Genomic DNA, 19,185 nt, shown 5'->3' on the forward strand with positions numbered 1-19,185 from the left:
AACCCTAAAACACTACCCCCAGCACAAGCCTCTTCACTACACAAACACCACTGCACTGCCTTAAACCCTAAAACACTACCACCAGCATGCCCCCCTACACTACACAAACACCACTGCCCTATCCTAAACCCTTAATCTACCCCCAGCATTACCCCCTATACTATACAAATACCACTGCACTACCCTAAACCCTACAACACTACCCCAAGCATGACCCCCTTCCCTACCCAAACACAACTGCACTACTCTAAATCCCAAAACACTACCCCCAGCACGACCCCCTAAACTACCCAAACACCACTTCACTACCCTAAACCCTAAAACACTACCCCTAGCATAACCCCTACACTACACAAACACCACTGTACTAAAACTAAACCCTAAAACACTACCCCCAGCATGACCCCCTACACTATCCAAACACCACTGCACTGCCCTAAAACCTAAAATACTACCCTAGCACGACCCCCTACACTACCCATACACCACTGCACTACCCTAAAGCCTAAAACACTACCCCCAGCATGACCCCCTACACTACTGCACTACCCTAAATCCTAAAACACTACAACAGCATGACCCCCTACACTACCCAAACACCACTGCACTACCCTAAACCCTAAAACACTACCCCCAGCACGACCCCCTACACTACCCAAACACCACTGCACTACCCTAAACCCTGGAAAAGAAACCCCCACCCCATGCCCAATCCCCCTTACCTCTCACTCCTTGTGGTTCCTTTCTCCTCGTGGTTCCTGCTTCACATCGTCTCTGAGGGGCGGTGCACGTTGTTGTAAGGAAACGGAACAGCCTCTGTTTCCTTACAACGACGTGGATCGTCTACATGTTGTTTTAGAATGCATGGTCATTTACCATACATACCTTTACAACAAAATTTGTTGTAAAGGCATGCGTGGTAAATGATCATGCATTCTAAAAAAATGCGTACTAATGTCTTCGCCATGTACAACGCATGCGTGGGAATGCATGACTTGTAATGGTATCACGATGGAAAAAAGTCGTTGTAACAGCTGTTTACTGATTGAAGCTGGCCCCTGTTCTTCAGTGAGTCGTTTATTTGATAAATTAGGAGGAAGGAATGTGTTTTTTTTACCGAAAAGTGCATTCCCGGCTGTTGTATTGTGAAAGTGTCCGCGTGGCCTGGTTTTACTTCTGGTGAAAGAGTGGAAGAGTCTGTTTGGATCTAAAGGAGTTCTGTTGTTGGACGGGGCCGGTGCGACACGTCATCAGAAAACACAGCTAATGGAATGCGTTCTCCTTGAAATGTGGAGCAGTGCCATGAGAGGTCAACGAGTGTGTGTCCCACCGCAGTATGACCATACCGCGTGACCCATGTGCCGCCTCCAGGGTACGGGAGGCAAAAGCGGCATCACAGGTCCTCTTGAAGACTGTTGTAGCACTAATTCCACATTTTTTAACTAGGGCATTTTAACATTGTTGTTCCTGCCGGATACAAAGAGAAGATCCAGTGTTATTCAGTGCCCTCGTTACCTTTTTTGTGGGTTGTGGTGTCTGTCACTTCGCTGCCCCGCCGGTGCACACGACTGGGCACCCCACCTCATGTGCCATCTGCAGTGCTTCTGCCCTCGGAACACTGGTTTCAGTTTCTGGGATGGCAACATAAACAGTTGCTCCCAAAGGACTAGCCTGAACACTTAGGTGAATATCCCCTTAACCAGCATTCCACGGAAATTCTTTCCTAGCCCTCCTACGTCGACGAGGACGTCATAATAACACGGCTCCGCTCGCAACACCGTATGATGTAATCGGAGCCATAAGAGGACCTCGTCGGCGTGCTGACGTCCGTTCCGACCATTTTTTCCATGCCACCAAGGCAAACAGGCGGACCGAGACATTTTCACATGTCTACATAGTATAATATTCACTGATAAAACCATAGGTTTCAGGCCTGATATAGTTAGAATTAGCATTTAAAAAAACCTTAGAAATTCACTGAAAAAACAATAGGTTTTAGGGGTGTTATAGTTAGCTGGACATTTCACTCGATCAAAACCATTGAAATTCCTCCAATATAGTTAGTTGTACTAACTACATCTCGCGCGCCCGCAATCCACTGCTGATGATGTCACATATTACCTCATTCATGACATGGTCAGTGACATCACTGATGACATCTCAAATGACATCACTGATGACATCATCCACGTGACAATCAGATACACCTCATCATACACGAAATACAAGTTACTGGTAAGTACGCTTAGAATTACTTTTCAGGGTCAGTGCTGGGCTAAAAAAGGCAGCACTGGGTTCTCTCCTGATAACAGGTCAGTAAATCGGTATTCATAGTTCGGCTGATTTTAGAGGAATATTTGTACGTTTCAAAAATGGACACTTTGAAACTTTTCTGGTGAAAATCCCACAATGGATTCCGATGGAAAGAAATACGAGTTACTGGTAAGTACGCTTAGAATTACTTTTCAGGGTTAGTGCTGGGCTAAAAGATGCAGTGTTGGGTTCCCTCCTGATAACAGGTGAGTAAATCGGAATTCGAATTTCGGCAGATTTTAGAGGAATATTTGTACAATGGTGAAGGAAGTGGGCGGGGCCTGAGGTGACGTGTGCAAACACGCCCTGTGGCGCGTTTGAAGTTGGGGAATTAATTCCTCTTCAATCCTGTGGTCCCCTGGGAGCCAACTATCCCACCAGGTACCTCCAGTATGCACCAGGGAGCTGTGTTGCAGGGAGGTGTTCAGAGGCCCCACCCCTTTTTACAACACTCTGCAACGCAGCTCCATGGCGCTTACTGGAGGTACTTGGTGGGCTAGTTGGCCCCTAGGGGACCTCTGGATTGAAGAGGAATTAATTCCCCAACATAAAATGCGCCACAGGGCGTTTTTGCACACATATCACCTCAGGCCCCACCCCCTACCTTCACCACTGTGCAAACACGCCCCGTGGCATGTTTTAACCTGAATCCTGAGGTCCCCTGGTGGCCAACTAGCCCACCAGGTACCTCCAGTATGCGCCAGGGAGCTGCGTTGCAGAGAGGTGTTCAGAGGCCACGCCCCTTTTTACAACACTCTGCAACGGAGCTCCGTGGCACTTAGTGGAGGTACCTGGTGGGCTAGTTGACCCCTAGGGGACATCTCGATTGAAGAGGAATAAATTCCTCTTCATAGTTATAGTTAGGACCTATTTTCCATAGGAAATCCGCAACATTCTATTCCCAATAACTTTGGCGCCGATTGATGAATCTTCGCGAAATTTTCAAAACTTTTGCCCAGCTCCGGTCCGCTCCTATCCTGAAAGTCTCGGGAAGATTTGTGTAGTGGGGGCCGAGAAAAAAGGGGAGTCCCAAAACGCGTTTTCCCCATGCAATTTCCCATAGGACCTTTAACCGCAGCTACAGCCCAAACTGCTTAACGGAATTACACCAGAGGTAGTCCTCAGTTCAGACTTGTGCCTTTTGCTCAAATGGTGTCAATCTGTTCAGTAGTTCAAAATCACAATCAAATCAAAATCAAAATCACATATATATCTGGGCGGAGCCTAACCACACATCTCATCGTGAGTTCTGATTGGCTGTCAGCACTTCATCCAAGAAGTGTTCGCAGCCATCTTGGGACCAATATACATGATAGCACCTCATTAAAAAGCATTGCAGTTAATAGAAGGTTTTAAGACTTTAGTTAAATTATAAATCATTTGTTGATGGTATCATGCTCATTTTAGGAATTCAGGTGTGTTCTAAGGTGAGTTTACCATGTGAAAAAGCCTTCTGCTGGGATATCATGAATCATGTTTGAGAGAAAAATATTTTCTTATGCTTTTCCCACAGAGGTTTGGAAGGTGATCTATAAGCTAACCTGAGAGCATATTTTCTGTAAATTCACATTATCTTTCTCAGTCATGTGAGAATAAAGTCTGACATTCTAGTAAAACATGTACATCCAACAAGGGCAGAGATTGTCAGTTGATTCCTTTGTGTTCTACTGCAGCTTCCCAGAGTGTTCTAAAGAACAACTAAAGTGCTAACAGTCCTACTTATGACAAACGTATGGCACACCTGAAGCCATCTTGGTTGGAATAAAGTGGTAACTCTTAAAACATTTAATTTAAAAAGGAACAAAATGAGGGGGTTCATTTTGCCATAGAAAGTATGATTAGTGCTGCAGAAAGAAAAATTAGGGCACATTTTTAGTGACTTCTCAAATCCTCGTCTATTTCATTAAAAAATTCTGACATTCAGACTGAAACATGCACTTCGAATACCAGCAGCAGACCTCCCTGGTGAGCAGTAGCTTTACTACAGTAATCTAATGAGCAACAAGAGTGCTAACATTCTGAATTTATGGCAAATGTGTGACACATCTGAATGCCTTCTTGATGAAATCAAAGTAAAAAACTGAAAATATTACTTCTGAGGAGACTGAAGTAAATAAGGAAATTAGGAAACTTCATAATAAATAAGTCTCCCAAGATGGCCACCAGAGACAAAAGAGCCCAAATGTAGCCCAAATATCACCCAGATGTAGCCCAAGTATAGCCCAATGATAGAATGTCCTAGAGTGTTCTAAAGAACAACTAGAGCGCTAACAGTCTTACTTACTACAAAAGTATGGCACACCTGAAGCTATCTTGATTGGAATAAAGTGGTAACATTTAATTTGCAAAGGAACAAAATGAGGGGGTTAATTTTGCCATAGAAATTATGATTACTGCTGCAGAAAGAAAAATTAGTGAACATTTTGACTTCTCAAATCCTCTTCTATTTCATTAAAAAATTCTGACATGCAGACTGAAACATGCACTTTGAATACCAGCAGCAGACTTCCCTGTTGAGCAGTAGCTTTACCACAGTGATCTAATGAGCAACTAGAGTGCTACCATTCAGAATTTATGGCAAATGTGTGATACATCTGAATGTCTTCTTGATGGAAGCAAGTAAACAAGCATTGAAAACTTTCATGTACATAACATGCATATGTATGCATATATGTATATGTATATGTATGCATGCATTTATATTTGTATTTATATAGATATGCAGATTATATATGGTTATATATGTATGTATATATATATATACACACATACATATATATAAATGCATATGCATATATATGCATATATACATGTGCATATGTGTGCATGTAGAGAGAGATAGAGAGGTAGAGGTGTAGAGGTAGAGAGGTAGAAGTAGAGAGGTAGAGAGTAGTAGAGAGAGAGGTAGAGTGAGATAGGTAGAGAGTGGAGAGTGAGTAATAGAGAGTAGAGAGTGAGTAGTAGAGAGTAGTAGAGAGTTGTAGAGAGTAATAGAGAGAGAGCAGAGAATGAGTAGTAGAGAGTGACTTGAGAGTAGTAGAGAGTGAGAAGTAGAGAGAGAGTAGTAGAGAGTAGAAAGTCAGTAGTAGAGAGTGAGTAGTAGAGAGAGAGTAGTAGGGAGTAGTGGAGAGTGAGTAGTAGAGAGTGAGTAGCGGAGAGAGAGTAGTAGAAAGTGAGTAGTAGAGAGAGAGTAGTAGGGAGTAGTGGAGAGTGAGTAGTAGAGAGTGAGTAGTAGAGAGTAGTGGAGAGTGAGTAGTAGAGAGTGAGTAGTAGAGAGAGAGTAGTAGAGAATGAATAGAAGAGAGTGAGAAGAAGGGGGTAGTGGAGTAGTGGAGACTGAGTAGTAGAGAGTAGTAGAGATTGAGTAGTAGAGTGAGTAGTAGGGAGTAGTAGAGAGTGAGTAGTAGAGTGAATAGTAGAGAGTGAGTAGTAGAAAGCAAGTAGTAGAGAGTGAGTAGTAGTAGGGAGTAGTGGAGAGTGAGTAGTAGAGAGTCAGTAGTAGAGGGTAGTGGAGAAGTGGAGACTGAGTAGTAGATTAGTAGAGAGTGAGTAGTAGAGTGAGTAGTAGAGAGTAGTAGATAGTGAGTAGTAGAGAGAGTAGTAGAGAGTGAGTAATAGAGAGAGTAAAGAGTAGTAGAGTAGTAGTGACTGAGTAGTGGAGAGTGAGTAGTAGAGAGTAGTAGAGAGTGAGTAGTAGAGAGTAGTAGAGCGTGAGTAGTAGAAAGAGAGTAGTAGAGAGTGAGTAGTAGAGAGTAGTAGAGTGAGTAGTAGAGTGAGTAGTAGAGTGAGTAGTAGAGAGTGAGTAGTAGAGAGAGAATATTAGAGAATAGTAGAGAGTGTGTAGTAGAGTAGTAGAGAGTGAGTGGTAGAGAGTAGTAGAGAGTAGTAGAGTGAGGAGTAGAGAGTAGTAGAGAGAGTAGTAGAGAGTAGTATAGTTGTAGAGAGGGAGTAGAAGAGAGTGAGTAGTAGAGAGTAGTAGAGAGCGAGTAGCAGAGAGTGAGTAGTAGAGAGTGAGTAGTAGAGAGTAAATAGTTGAGAGTGAGTGGTAGAGAGAGAGTAGTAGAGAGTGAGCTGTAGACAGTAGTAGAGTGAGAGTAGTAGAGAGTAGTACAGAGTGAGTAGTAGAGTAGTAGAGAGTGAGTAGTAGAGAGTAGTAGAGAGTAGTAGAGTGAGTAGTAGAGAGTGAGTAGTAGAGAGTGAGGAGTAGAGATTAGCAGTAGAGAGTAGTAGAGAGTGAGTAGTAGAGAGTGAGTAGTAGAGCGTAGTAGCGAGTGAGGAGTAGAGAGTCAGTAGTTTAATATAAAAGTAACACAATGAGGGGTTCATTTTGCCATAGAAATTTTGATTAGTGCTGAAAAAAAAGATAAATTATGGCACATTATGAGTGACTCAAATCCTCTCCTATTTCATGAAAAAATTCTGACATGCAGACTGAAACATGCAACTTTCAATACCAGCAGCAGACTTCCCTGGTGAGCAGTAGCTTTACTACAGTGATCTAATAAGCAACCAGAGTACTAACATTCCGAATTTATGGCAAATGTGTGACACTTCTGATGCCTTCTCGATGGAATCAAAGTAAAAAACTGAAAGTATTTCCTACTGAGGAGACTGTAGTAAATGAGGAAATTAGGAAACTTCATTAACAAGTAAGTCTCCCAAGATGGCCACCAGAGACAAAAGATCCCAAATGTAGCACAAATATCACCCAGATGTATCCCAAGTATAGCCCAATGACAGAATGTCCCAGAGTGTTCTAAAGAACAACTAGAGCGCTTACTGTCTTACTTATGGCAAAAGTATGGCACACCTGAAGCCATCTTGATTGGAATAAACTGGTAACACTTAAAACATTTAATTTAAAAAGTAACACAATGAGGGGGTTCATTTTGCCATAGAAATTATGATTAGTGCTGAAGAAAGAACAATTAGGGCACATTTTGAGTGACTTCTCAAATCCTTTTCTATTTCATTAAAAAATTCTGATATGCAGACTGAAACATGCACTTCTAATACTAGCAGCAGACTTCCGTGGTGAGCAGTAGAAAAAGAGAAAGTCTTCTGGTAAGCAGACAAAATTTTTTTTAAAGAACATCTTCAAAAAAAGGAAAAATGTACAAAATGTCTGTACTGGAAAGAATCTTTTCAATAGAAAAGAACAGGAAAAAATTGAGAATTTAGTTAATGCAAATATACCTTCTGCAATAACAAAGATTAACTTAAACAGAAAAACAGCGTTTAAAAAGATACGTAGAAAAATGTTTCAGAGAAGAGTTATGTCCAATTTGATAAAGGATGTAAAGAAATATAAGAAAAAGGCAAAATATTACAAGAGAAAAAAAGAAATTGAAGCCATTGCAGCAAAGGCATTAGAATTAAAAAGGAAACTATTCATTTTAATTTTGAATAGGATGCGTACATTAGATAAAATGGTCAATGTACTGAAATCACAAAGCAAAAGGAAAAGAGTAGTGAAAAGAACAAACTTTTGTAAAGTGTTTTTAGGAGAATGGATGCATAGTTCAAGTAGTGAACCTTTTTTTAATGAAGAGAGTTATTTTCAAAGTAATAGTTTGCTGCATGCAGTTGACACCAGAGGTCGTGCTTACGAAGTGAAAAATGGTTGTATAATGGAGAAGGAGAAAATGGTTCCAAGAGATGAGGTACAAGTGATGGCGGATGAGGCTATGGGGAGACGTTCTAAAGCCCCAGTGTACACTTGGAATTGTAGTAGTATTTGCACTGTGCGTCAGGAATCTATTGATAAATTTCGTGAGTTTCTAAGAGAATATAGTAAAAAAAGTGTAAAACAGAAGATTAAGGTGGTTCAAAGTCTAGATCCATGCAGAGTGAGAGAGAATACTGGTTTGCAGGGTCATTCTCTGGCTTGTCTATCTAGAAAAGTGTGTAATAGTGTTTTCCATCATTTTAGGATGCTGGCTGTTCATCATACTGAAATGAGAAAGTTTGTGAGACGGTTGTATTTTGCTAAAAGTCCAGCAATAAAGTTAGATGAATTAAATAGGGCTCTGTTCCGTGGATCGGTATCAGATGTAGAGAAGGTTGTTGATGAAATTCAGTTTTGTTACTTTGGTCCTGAACAAGACAGTGCAGAAAAGGACACAGTAAATGAGGAAGAAGTGGAAGAGAATGTAGAACCCTCTGTAAGTAAGACATTTAATGATCACATAACAAAATTTGCAATAATCTCTAATGAAAGACCAAATATTACTTGTATTTGTTGCCGCAGAACTCATTATAGAAAACAAACCAGGTATGTTGATCTCTACAGAAAAAGTGAAAATGAAGATAATTATAAGTGGAAGGATTTTGCCACATATATATTTCTTGAAAATTGTTTTGAATTGGGTGAAGATCAGCGTATTTGTAAATACTGTTACAACAAATTAGAAGAAAATAGAATGCCGACCAGAGCTGTACATAATAATTTAGAATTGGATGCTATTCCTGCCGAACTTTCTGAATTAAATACATATGAGTCTATACTTATTCAATGTGTTCATCCGTTCCAGACCATAGTACGTATGGAGCCCAAAACTGGTAAATTACCTCCTTCAGATTTACTGAGAGGTTTAAAAGGTAGAGTGGTGTATTTGCCCTTGGATTTGAAAAAAAATATGTAAACTATTGATGCAGATACTTTGGAAAGTGAACCATTAGTTATTCTGGTTAATGGTGTACCTACAAAGAATAAGAAGATTTGGCAGGAGCTGGTAGATGTACGGAAAGTACAAAGAGCAAATTTGTATTTGAAAAGGAATAACAAATGGTATGAATCAATTTATATAGAAGAAGAAGAAGAAGATTTACAAGAAGACACAGAAACACCAACTGGACAAATTGAAAAAGTGGACAAGTCAAAGGAAGAAGAAATTTATGAACATTTTAGCATACATCCTCTACATTCAAAAGAAGCTATGGGAGACATTATTGATCTGTTTCAGATGAAGAAAGCAAAAGGAACTCCCGTGAGTGTATGGGAGGAGAGCTTGGAAGCTCGATGTTTTCCCCAGCTGTTTCCTAAAGGAAAAGGAGGACGATACGATGAACGTCCAGAACAGATTCCAGCTTCTGAGTATCGGACTACAAGACTATATGCAGAAGATCCCAGATTTCGACAAAGTATTCCTTATTTGTTCCATCTTTTATTTGAAAGCGACTTGTCTGCACTATCTTATGCAGTAAATCACATTTTAAAAAGTGGAGTACATTTACAAAATGTGTCTGCTAAGGATTTTATGGAGAAAGTGCAGCACCGAGATGATCATTTGGAAACACAACTGATCAATCTGATGGCTTGTCAGCGTGGGACAAATGAATATTGGTACCGACGCCATGGTGAATTAAAATGCATGTTACGGAATTTAGGAACTCCAACATGGTTCCTTACCCTAAGCTGTGCTGAGTACGCTTGGAATGATTTACTGGATTTTCTACGAGAGGCAAATTCAAACATTAAAAACATTGAATACAAGACAGCAGGAGAACTGTGCTCATTGGATCCGGTTAATGTTTGCAGATATTTCAATCATAGATTTGAGGCTATGATGTCCTTCATCTGCAATAAAAAAAATCCACCCCTTGGAGAAGTAGTGGATTTCTTTTGGAGAAAAGAGTACCAGGCAAGAGGTGCTCCTCATATTCATATGCTGTTGTGGATCAAGGATGCCCCAAAGTTTGGAACAGATACTGATGAAGCAGTGTTATCTTACATTGAAAAATATGCAACATGTGCTATACCAAAAAGCACAGAAGAGAAAAAGTTAAAGGAGCAAGTTTTACGTTTCCAAAGTCATCGGTGTGGAAAATACTGTCGACGGAAATACAAGAGCAAAGATAAATACTATACTAAATGTCGATTTGGATTTCCTAGACCTGTTCTTTCAAATGGAAGAGTAAACAATTTTATGTCATCTGTGAGACATACTATCACAAGAAAATCACCTAAGAATACCTACAACCTTAAAAGAAAAGAAGAATCAAAAAATATAAATGACTACAACCCAGTCATTTTATCCATGTGGAATGCTAACATGGATATACAGTATGTAGCTGACAATTCCATTGCTGTTGCTCGATATGTAACGTCTTACATTACTAAATCTGAAAAAACTGAATTGAAAGAAATGTGGGAAGAGATTTCTCACGAGAAGACTGTCAGTAAGAAGCTGTACAGTTTCAGTTTAAAGATGTTATCGCATCGAGAAATTGGATCCTACGAATGTTCAGATAGGTTATCTTCTGCAAGTCTCTACTCGAAATCAAGAAGAATAATTTGGGCAAGTTTAGGCCTTGCAGCAATGAGAAATCGGGTACTGAAATCTGTTGTAGAAATTGAATATTTGGCCGAGAATGACCCAGAAAGTACAGATATTTTGAAATCAAACATGTTGGACACATATTATCCCAAGAGAAGTGATCATCTGGAGAACATGTGTCTCTATGAAGTGCTGCAGAACTACATTTATTCACGGAAAGCCGCAGAAGACATCAACAATGGAAAATATAAAGTCATTGGTAAGGAAGGATGTTTGGTGAAGCAAACAAAAGGAAGTTTGATAAATCACAGGAAGCTGAGTTGCGACACTACTGACAAAAAGGAATTTTACTACTTGGCTCTTTTACAGCTGTTTAAACCATGGCGTACAGAGGATGAACTACTGGGAGAATTTCAAAGCTATGAAGATTCATTTAATGCTTGCAAAGACAGCATACAATGCAGTACATTCACAACTTATCTGCAAATGTTAAATGAAGAAATTGAACAGGAAACTACAATTGCAGCTGAAGTAGCTAGAGACAGTTCTCAAGACAGCCAAAGTTCAGGAACACTCAGTCAAGATCCCCTAGGACAACCAATCGTTGAAAATGAAGCATCAATAGCCATGAATGAAGTGGAAACGGCTATGAATCAAGCTCAAGAAGAATTTATAGACTTACAAAATTTGGAAAGACAACTGAATGAAGAGCAGCAACAAATTTATGAAGAGATCAGAAGCAAAATTGATCACGGATTACTACATGAAAAAAAAGAGTGCTCGTGCACATCATTTCATCCAATCATGATGTATGTAAGCGGACAAGCTGGAACTGGAAAATGTTTCTTAATAAAAGTCATCAGAAGCTACCTACAGCAAAAAACGGATTCTACTTTGTCTTGTGTGGTTACTGCTCCAACTGGGTTAGCAGCATATAACATAAAAGGAATCACCTTACATCGTTTGCTAATGTTACCAGTGGAGCATGAGAACAAAATACAGTACAACAAGCTAACTGGAGAAGCATGCTTGGAAGTTTCAAGAGTATTGAAGAAGATGCAAGTTCTCATTATTGATGAGGTGAGCATGGTATCAAACTTAATGCTTGCCTTTGTGCATTTAAGAATGCAGCAAATTCTAAGGACAGACTATGACGTGTTATTTGGTGGAAAACATGTCATAGTTTTTGGGGATCTTCTACAACTTACTCCAGTTAAAGGACAACCAGTGTTTAATACTATGACACATGAAGACACAAAGAAGTCATTGGGAAGCATCGGTAATGCAAATATTTGGTCCTTCTTTGAGTACAAGGAACTTACTACTAATATGAGGCAAGCAAACGATGAAGAATATGGAAGTATTCTGAAAGATATCAGAATTGGACTACTCACTGAAGCTGGCACGAAAGCATTACAGAGTCGGCTGCTACATAATTTATTTCCAAAGGAAGAAATAGTTGCGGAGAAGATATACAAGAACATTGCAGAAAAGAAAAGTGTCATCTGCTTAATGCCAACTCTACGTGAATGCTCAATATTCAATGAGGAGCTTTTAAAATTGGAAAAGGAAGATATCAGGAAATTGGAAGCAGTGGACAAAATTGAGGATGGAAGAATTACTATCACATTAACAGGCACACTGAAAAATAAATTGGATTCACTAGAGAAGAACATTTCCAAAACAGCTGGATTAGAAAAAAATCTATATGTTTGCATGAACTGTAGAGTATTTTTAAGGAGAAATTTGGATGTTGAAAAAGGTTTAGTTAATGGAGCTATGGGAAGAGTTGTGGGTTTTATTAATTATCAGAAAAAAGATGGAATTGAATGTTTAAAAATAAAATTTGATCAGATAGAAGAAGTTAAAGACATTTGTCGTTGTTCAGTTCGTTTCATGCTTGTGAAAGACTTATATGTACATAGGAAGCAGTTTCCGTTTTCTCTAGCATATGCTGTAACTATTCACAAGTCTCAAGGATTGACTGTAGATTGTGCTTTTGTGAACATTGGTTCAACTGTGTTCAAAGAAGGTATGGCTTATGTAGCTTTGTCACGAGTGAAAACATTATCTGGTTTATTCATGATAGACTTTGATGACTCAAAAGTTAGTGCTGATACAAATTGTGTAAAGGAGTATAATAGATTAAGAAGAACCTATGCTCCTCATTTAGGTCAGTATCCTGTGTTTGAGAAACGTGTAGTTTCTCGTAACAGGAGAAATGAGAATATCTGTAATGAAGATGTAGAGAGGAGGAAAAAAAAGAGGAGTGATGTAATTGCAAGCAAAAAGAAAAAGGAAAATGTTGAAGAGGTTGTAGGTTGTCATTTTGAAAATAGCTCTGGTGTCAACTGCTACGCTAATGTAGTGCTGAATGTTGCATTTTATCTGGAAAGTGTGCAAGAGCAGATAATAGTAAATCAGAGAAAAAGATTCTGTTCTGAGTTGAGTCTCCTTTTTCAAAAGCTGAGTAATGATAAAACTCAAATAGAAAGTGCTACTGAAATTAGAAAACTTTTAGATGTATGTTCAGGACGAACACAGTTTTCTCAAAATGTACAGCAAGACGCACAGGAATTCTTGATGTTTTTTCTTCAGGTACTGGAAGAAGAAGGGGTTCCCATTGAAAATATGTTTGGGATCTCTTATAAATGGGAACATAGTTGTGAAAATTGTTACAATACATGTGGCTCTAATGTTGATTCTGAAAGGTTTATTTATTTAACATTGCCAGAAAGTAAAACAGTCACTTTTGCTAAATTAGTTAAAGATGCTAATCATAGCATGGAATGCAGTGAGTGTCAATCTGAAATGTTTTCAACGTTAATTTTAAAGGAATACAGAAAATATGTAATTTTAATGATGCAACGATGTAAAGCTGATGGTTCAAAATTGGATACTTTAATAAAGAAGTTTACAGGACAGCAATTATCAATTTCAGGAAAAACTTTTGTAACAGTTGCAATAATTTTCCATGAAGGACCTACTGTTACTTCTGGACATTACACAGTTTATCTTAAATGTGAAAAAGGCTGGACATTGTGTAATGATTCCCAATTGATTTTCAAGCAACGTTTGCCTTTTGATTTAGCAAATTCCAATCTAATCTTCCTGAAACCTAAATTTTAGAGAGACTTGGCAAGATCTGTACAAAACAATTTTACCATTTTATTGGATTACCATTGGAATTTAAAAAAAAAAATGATTTTACAAATTATCATTTGGCCTAATGGAAAGGTAACCAATTGTAATGTGGACTTTTTAAATTTTTAATGAAACTTTGGAAAACCAAAAATTTAGACAAAATCGGTAACATCTGCACAATTTAAATTTTGGAATGTTATTGGATTGCCATTGGAAATTTATTCAAAAAAGATTTTTAAAATTACTATTTGGCCATGAGGAAAGGTAAACAATTGTATTGTGGACTTATTTAATTATTAATTAATCAATCGGAAACCAAAATGTTACAGAGAATCGGTGAGATCTGAACAATTTAAACTTTAGAATTTTATTGGATTAACATTGGAAATTTAATCAAAAAAGAATTTTAAAATTACTATTTGGCCTAAAGGAAATGGAATCAGATGTATTGTGGAGTTATTTGAGATATATTTTTGTGATTATACTTCTGAAACAAAAATGTCAGACGGTATTTTAAAGAAATAAGTATTGATATTAGATGATATTTTTTTAGAATATTATGCATTTCTATAATGTTATGTTTAAGTAAAAAGAGATTCTGGGCTTTTTTAAAACAATCTTTGAGATTGTTATTTTTTTTTTGCCCGCTGTTAAATGATGAATGCAATTGCTTTCACAATTTATAGTGAAATGCAATATATTCTGAAAACAGCAAAAAAAAGGCAAAACATTTTTGGGGAAAATATGTAAATATGTGTACTGTATAATAAAATGTTTTATTAAATATTAATACTTTTTTCTTTTTTTTCAGATTGAGATAGAAAATTTTAGAAAACTTGAACCATTGATAAAGAAATTAAAATTAAATTTTAATTCATAAATAATTTTTAAAGTGTGTATGGTAAGTCAAAAATTTCATGGTCCCTTTTTTCCACTTCTCCACAATCACATTTTCAGTTTTTCATTGTAGTCTCTGAAGGACCTTGTAATGTGATAATTGATTTTTTTTTTTTATTTATTTATTTTTTTTTAAAATTACGCGTACCGTACGCGTACGGTAAAAAATAAATTAAAAAAAGTTTTAAAAATATATTAAAAAAAGTTAAAATGTAAGGTTGGCTCTTAAAAGAGCCGTTGTGTTCATGCAGGGACAGAGGAAAGAAAGAATGGGAATATTAGTCGGTACGACAAATGTGCTGATCTATTAAATTGTTCACTAGGGCAACACTGGTCTCCCTATGACAAATTAGATCATGACAAGTGGCGCACCGAATTAAAACCCTCGCAAACCGATGGTTGGTTTCCAGAGGACGAGAAAAAGGAGATGCTCCCCCCACAGATGAAGGGCTCAGCTGACCTACCGAAGATGGACTCGGCCCTGCAGATGATGGACCAGGCTGAGCTGCTGTGGATGTGCTTGGTTGACTTACTGAAGGGTTACCTTCAGTATGTCGAGCATGTGTCCTACCGTGTACATCTTGAAGGTGTCTCAACATGGTGTGATTCCCGAAGGAATACTTCTTGTTGGGATTCCCTCTTGAAAGTACACGGCCACAAAGCTTACAAGTCACTAAGGGTGCATTTACCTTTTTCTTGTCCTCTGGAAAAGAAAAATACTCCCATATGAAAGAGGTCTTTTGTTTCCTCCTTCTCTGCCTCAAGGTAGTGCTGCTAGCCTCACTCTCAGAAGAGCTCTGCTGTTCTGCCATCGTATCACAAAGACAACCCAGCTCCTTCTCCTAAGGGATCACAAGCAGAAATGAGGGGAATGGGTGTGGTGTAGGAGAGTTCTAGAACTGAAAGTAGTAAAAACCAATCAAAAGTCTTGTTTCTTGATCACATGACCCAACGTGCGCGTACGTTACGCTTACGGTGCGCTTACGGCAAAAGTATGCATGCGCGTAAAAAAGACACGCGCACGCGTGCATGCGCAAAACAGGCACGCCCCTTCACTTCCGCGTAACATGCGCGTGCAGCGTACGCGTTACGCGCCGCATACGCGTGACGTACGTCTACGCAAATTGCGTAAATGAACGCAAACAGCGTAGAAATCTAACGTAATAAAAGCAAGACGTGCGCTTACCGTACGCGCACGTTAAAAAAATACTAAAAAAAAAAAAAAAGGGGAATTTAAAAAACACTATGTTATACTATGTTATACTAATAAATCTTACCTGTTTAGTTTAAAAAAAAGGTAAAAATAAAAAATATATTGTAGAATTTTTAAAATTTACCCATAGTCTTTAAAAAAGGATAGAAAATAAAAATAAAAATATGTATAAAACATTGCAAAAAAAAAAAAAAAAAAAAAGGTAAATATAAGAATTAGCATTAAAAAAACCTTGCAAATTCACTGAAAAAACCATGGGTTTCACACACGTTATAGTTCGGAATTAGCATTTAAAAAACCTTAGAAATTCAATGAAAGAACCCCCTTAGAATTACTGAAGAGGTTGTTGTAACTGGTATTGGTATGTCCATTGTTTTGAAAATTTTAGTCTCTATTTTTGAATGCGGCAGCCCAGCCGTAGAAAGCCGTTGAATGTGTGTATCAAAGGTTATATTAGGGGAAGTGGAGGTCTGCCACTCTATCACAAGGATGATGTTATCAGTGATGTCATCAGTGATGTCATTTGAAATGTCATCAGTGATGTCATGAGTGATGTCAGTGACCATGTCATGAGTGATGTAATATGTGACGTCATCAGTAGTGCATTGCGGGCGCGCGAGTTATAGTTAGCTGAACTAACTATAACGGGGGAATTTCATTGGTTTTTTACGAGTGAAATGTCCAGCTAACTATAACGTGTGTGAAACCTTTGGTTTTTTCATTGAATATATATATATACATATATACACATATATAAACATATACATATAATCTGCATATCTATATAAATATAAATGCATGCATACAAATACATATATGCATACATATGCATGTTATGTAAGTTTGAAAAACACTAATACAAGCAAAGCTAAAAAGCCACCTAATTGCAAACAGAATTGCTTTAACTTAAATGAGGGCGAGACCTATTGCATTTTCAGTGCTTGTTTACTTTGGTTCCATCAAGAAGGCATTCAGATGTGTCACACATTTGCCATAAATTCTGAATGGCAGCACTCTAGTTGCTCATTACATCACTGTAGTAAAGCTGCTGCTCACCAGGAAAGTCTGCTACTGGTATTCAAAGGGCATGTTTCAGTCTGCATGTCAGAATTTTGTTATGAAATAGAAGAGGATTTGAGAAGTCAAAATGTGCCCTAATTTTTCTTTCTGCAACACTAATCATAATTTCCATGGCAAATTGAACCTCCTCATTTTGTTCCTTTGCAAATTAAATGTTTTAATTTTAATGTTTTACTTTATTCCAATCAAGATGGCTTTAGGTGTGCCATATTTTTGTCATAAGTAAGACTGTTAGCGCTCTAGTTGTTCTTTAAAACACTCTGGGACATTCTGTCATTGGGCTATACTTGGGCTACATCTCGGTGAAATTTGTGCTACATATGGGCTCCTTTGTCTTGGGAGACTTATTTGTTTTGAAGTTTCCTAATTTCCTCATTTACTACAGTCTCCTCAGTAGGAAATACTTTCAGGTTTTTTACTTTCATTCCATCAAGAAGGCATTCAGATGTGTCACACAATTGCCATAAATTCTGAATGTTAGCACTCTAGTTGCTCATTAGATCACTGTAGTAAAGCTGCTGCTCACCAGGGAAGTCTGCTGCTGGTATTGAAAGTGCATGTTTCAGTCTGTATGTCAGAAATGTTTAATGAAATAGAAGAGGATTTGAAAAGTCACTCAAAATGTGCCCTAATTTTTCTATTTTCCGCACTAATCATAATTTCTATGGCAAAATGAACCCCCTCATTGTGTTCCTTTAAAATTAAACTACTCCCTCTCTACTACTCACTCTACTACTCACGCTCTAATACTCACTCTCTACTACTCTCTACTACTCACTCTCCACTACTCACCCTCTACTACTCACTCTCTACTACACTCTCTAATACTCTCTAATACTCACTCTCTACTACTCACTCTCTACTACTCTACTACTCTCTACTACTCTCTCTACCACTCACTCTACTACTCCCTCTCTACTCTCTACTACTCTCTACCGCTCACTCTCTACTACTCACTCTCTAATACTCTCTCTCTACTACTTACTCTACTACCCTCTACTACTCACTCTCTACTACTCTCTCTCTACTACTCACTATCTACTACTCTACTACTCACTCTCCACTACTCACTCTCCATTACTCGCTCTCTACTACTCGCTCTCTACTACTCGCTCTCTACTACTCACTCTACTACTCACTCTACTACTCACTATCTACTACTCTCTACTACTCTCTCTACTACTCACTCTCTACTACTCTCTACTACACACCCTACTACTCACTCGCTACTACTCTACTACTCTCTACTACTCTCTCTATTACTCATTCTCTACTACTCTCTCTACTACTCACTGTTGTCGAAGCCTCTGAAGATGAGCAATCAGCTCAGAAACGCATCAGGCTTGCTAATGGTCGACAGGAGAACTGTAATCTTGGGAAGCAAATCTCTACCTTACCTGAAAACGACATGTGCGAGACGCTGGAGAGTGCGCTTTTGCCTGTGGGGCACTTGGTAGCGTTGATGTTTATGCGGCAGCCCAGCCGTAGAAAGCGCACCACCCCGAGAAGCACGGGGGTCCTGGGGCCCGAGATCTTTCTGAGCCACGTAAAGGAACCAGCGCTCTGTGGGATTGTGTGTAGAGACAAGCTTCGGAGGCACATCCAGGGCCTTTTAAGACAGTTTTGTAATTATTGTGTATCCATCCCGGAGTAATTCCCACGTGACACGGACTACAAGCCCCAGAGAACATTGAGAATTAACACAGCTGTGTAGCCCATCGGAGGGCAAATATAAGCATCTATGGGCGTGTCACGCACACAAACTCTGTTGTCGAAGCCTCTGAAGACGAGCAATCAGCTCAGAAACGTGTCAGGCTTGCTAATGGTCGACAGGAGAACTGTAGTCTTGTGAAGCAAATCTCTACCTTACCTGAAAACGCCATGTGCGAGACGCTGGAGAGTGCGCTTTTGCCTGTGGGGCACTTGGTAGCGTTGATGTTTATGCGGCAGCCCAGCCGTAGAAAGCGCACCACCCCGAGAAGCACGGGGGTCCTGGGGCCCGAGATCTTTCTGAGCCACGTAAAGGAACCAGCGCTCTGTGGGATTTTGTGTAGAGACAAGCTTCGGAGGCACATCCAGGGCCTTTTAAGACAGTTTTGTAAATATTGTGTATCCATCCCGGAGTAATTCCCACGTGACACGGACTACAAGCCCCAGAGAACATTGCGAATTAACACAGCTGTGTAGCCCATCGGAGGGCAAATATAAGCATCTATGGGCGTGTCACGCACACAAACTCTGTTGTCGAAGCCTCTGAAG

The sequence above is a fragment of the Triturus cristatus genome, chromosome 5_1, assembly GCF_964204655.1.
Source record: "Triturus cristatus chromosome 5_1, aTriCri1.1, whole genome shotgun sequence".
NCBI lineage: Eukaryota > Metazoa > Chordata > Amphibia > Caudata > Salamandridae > Triturus > Triturus cristatus.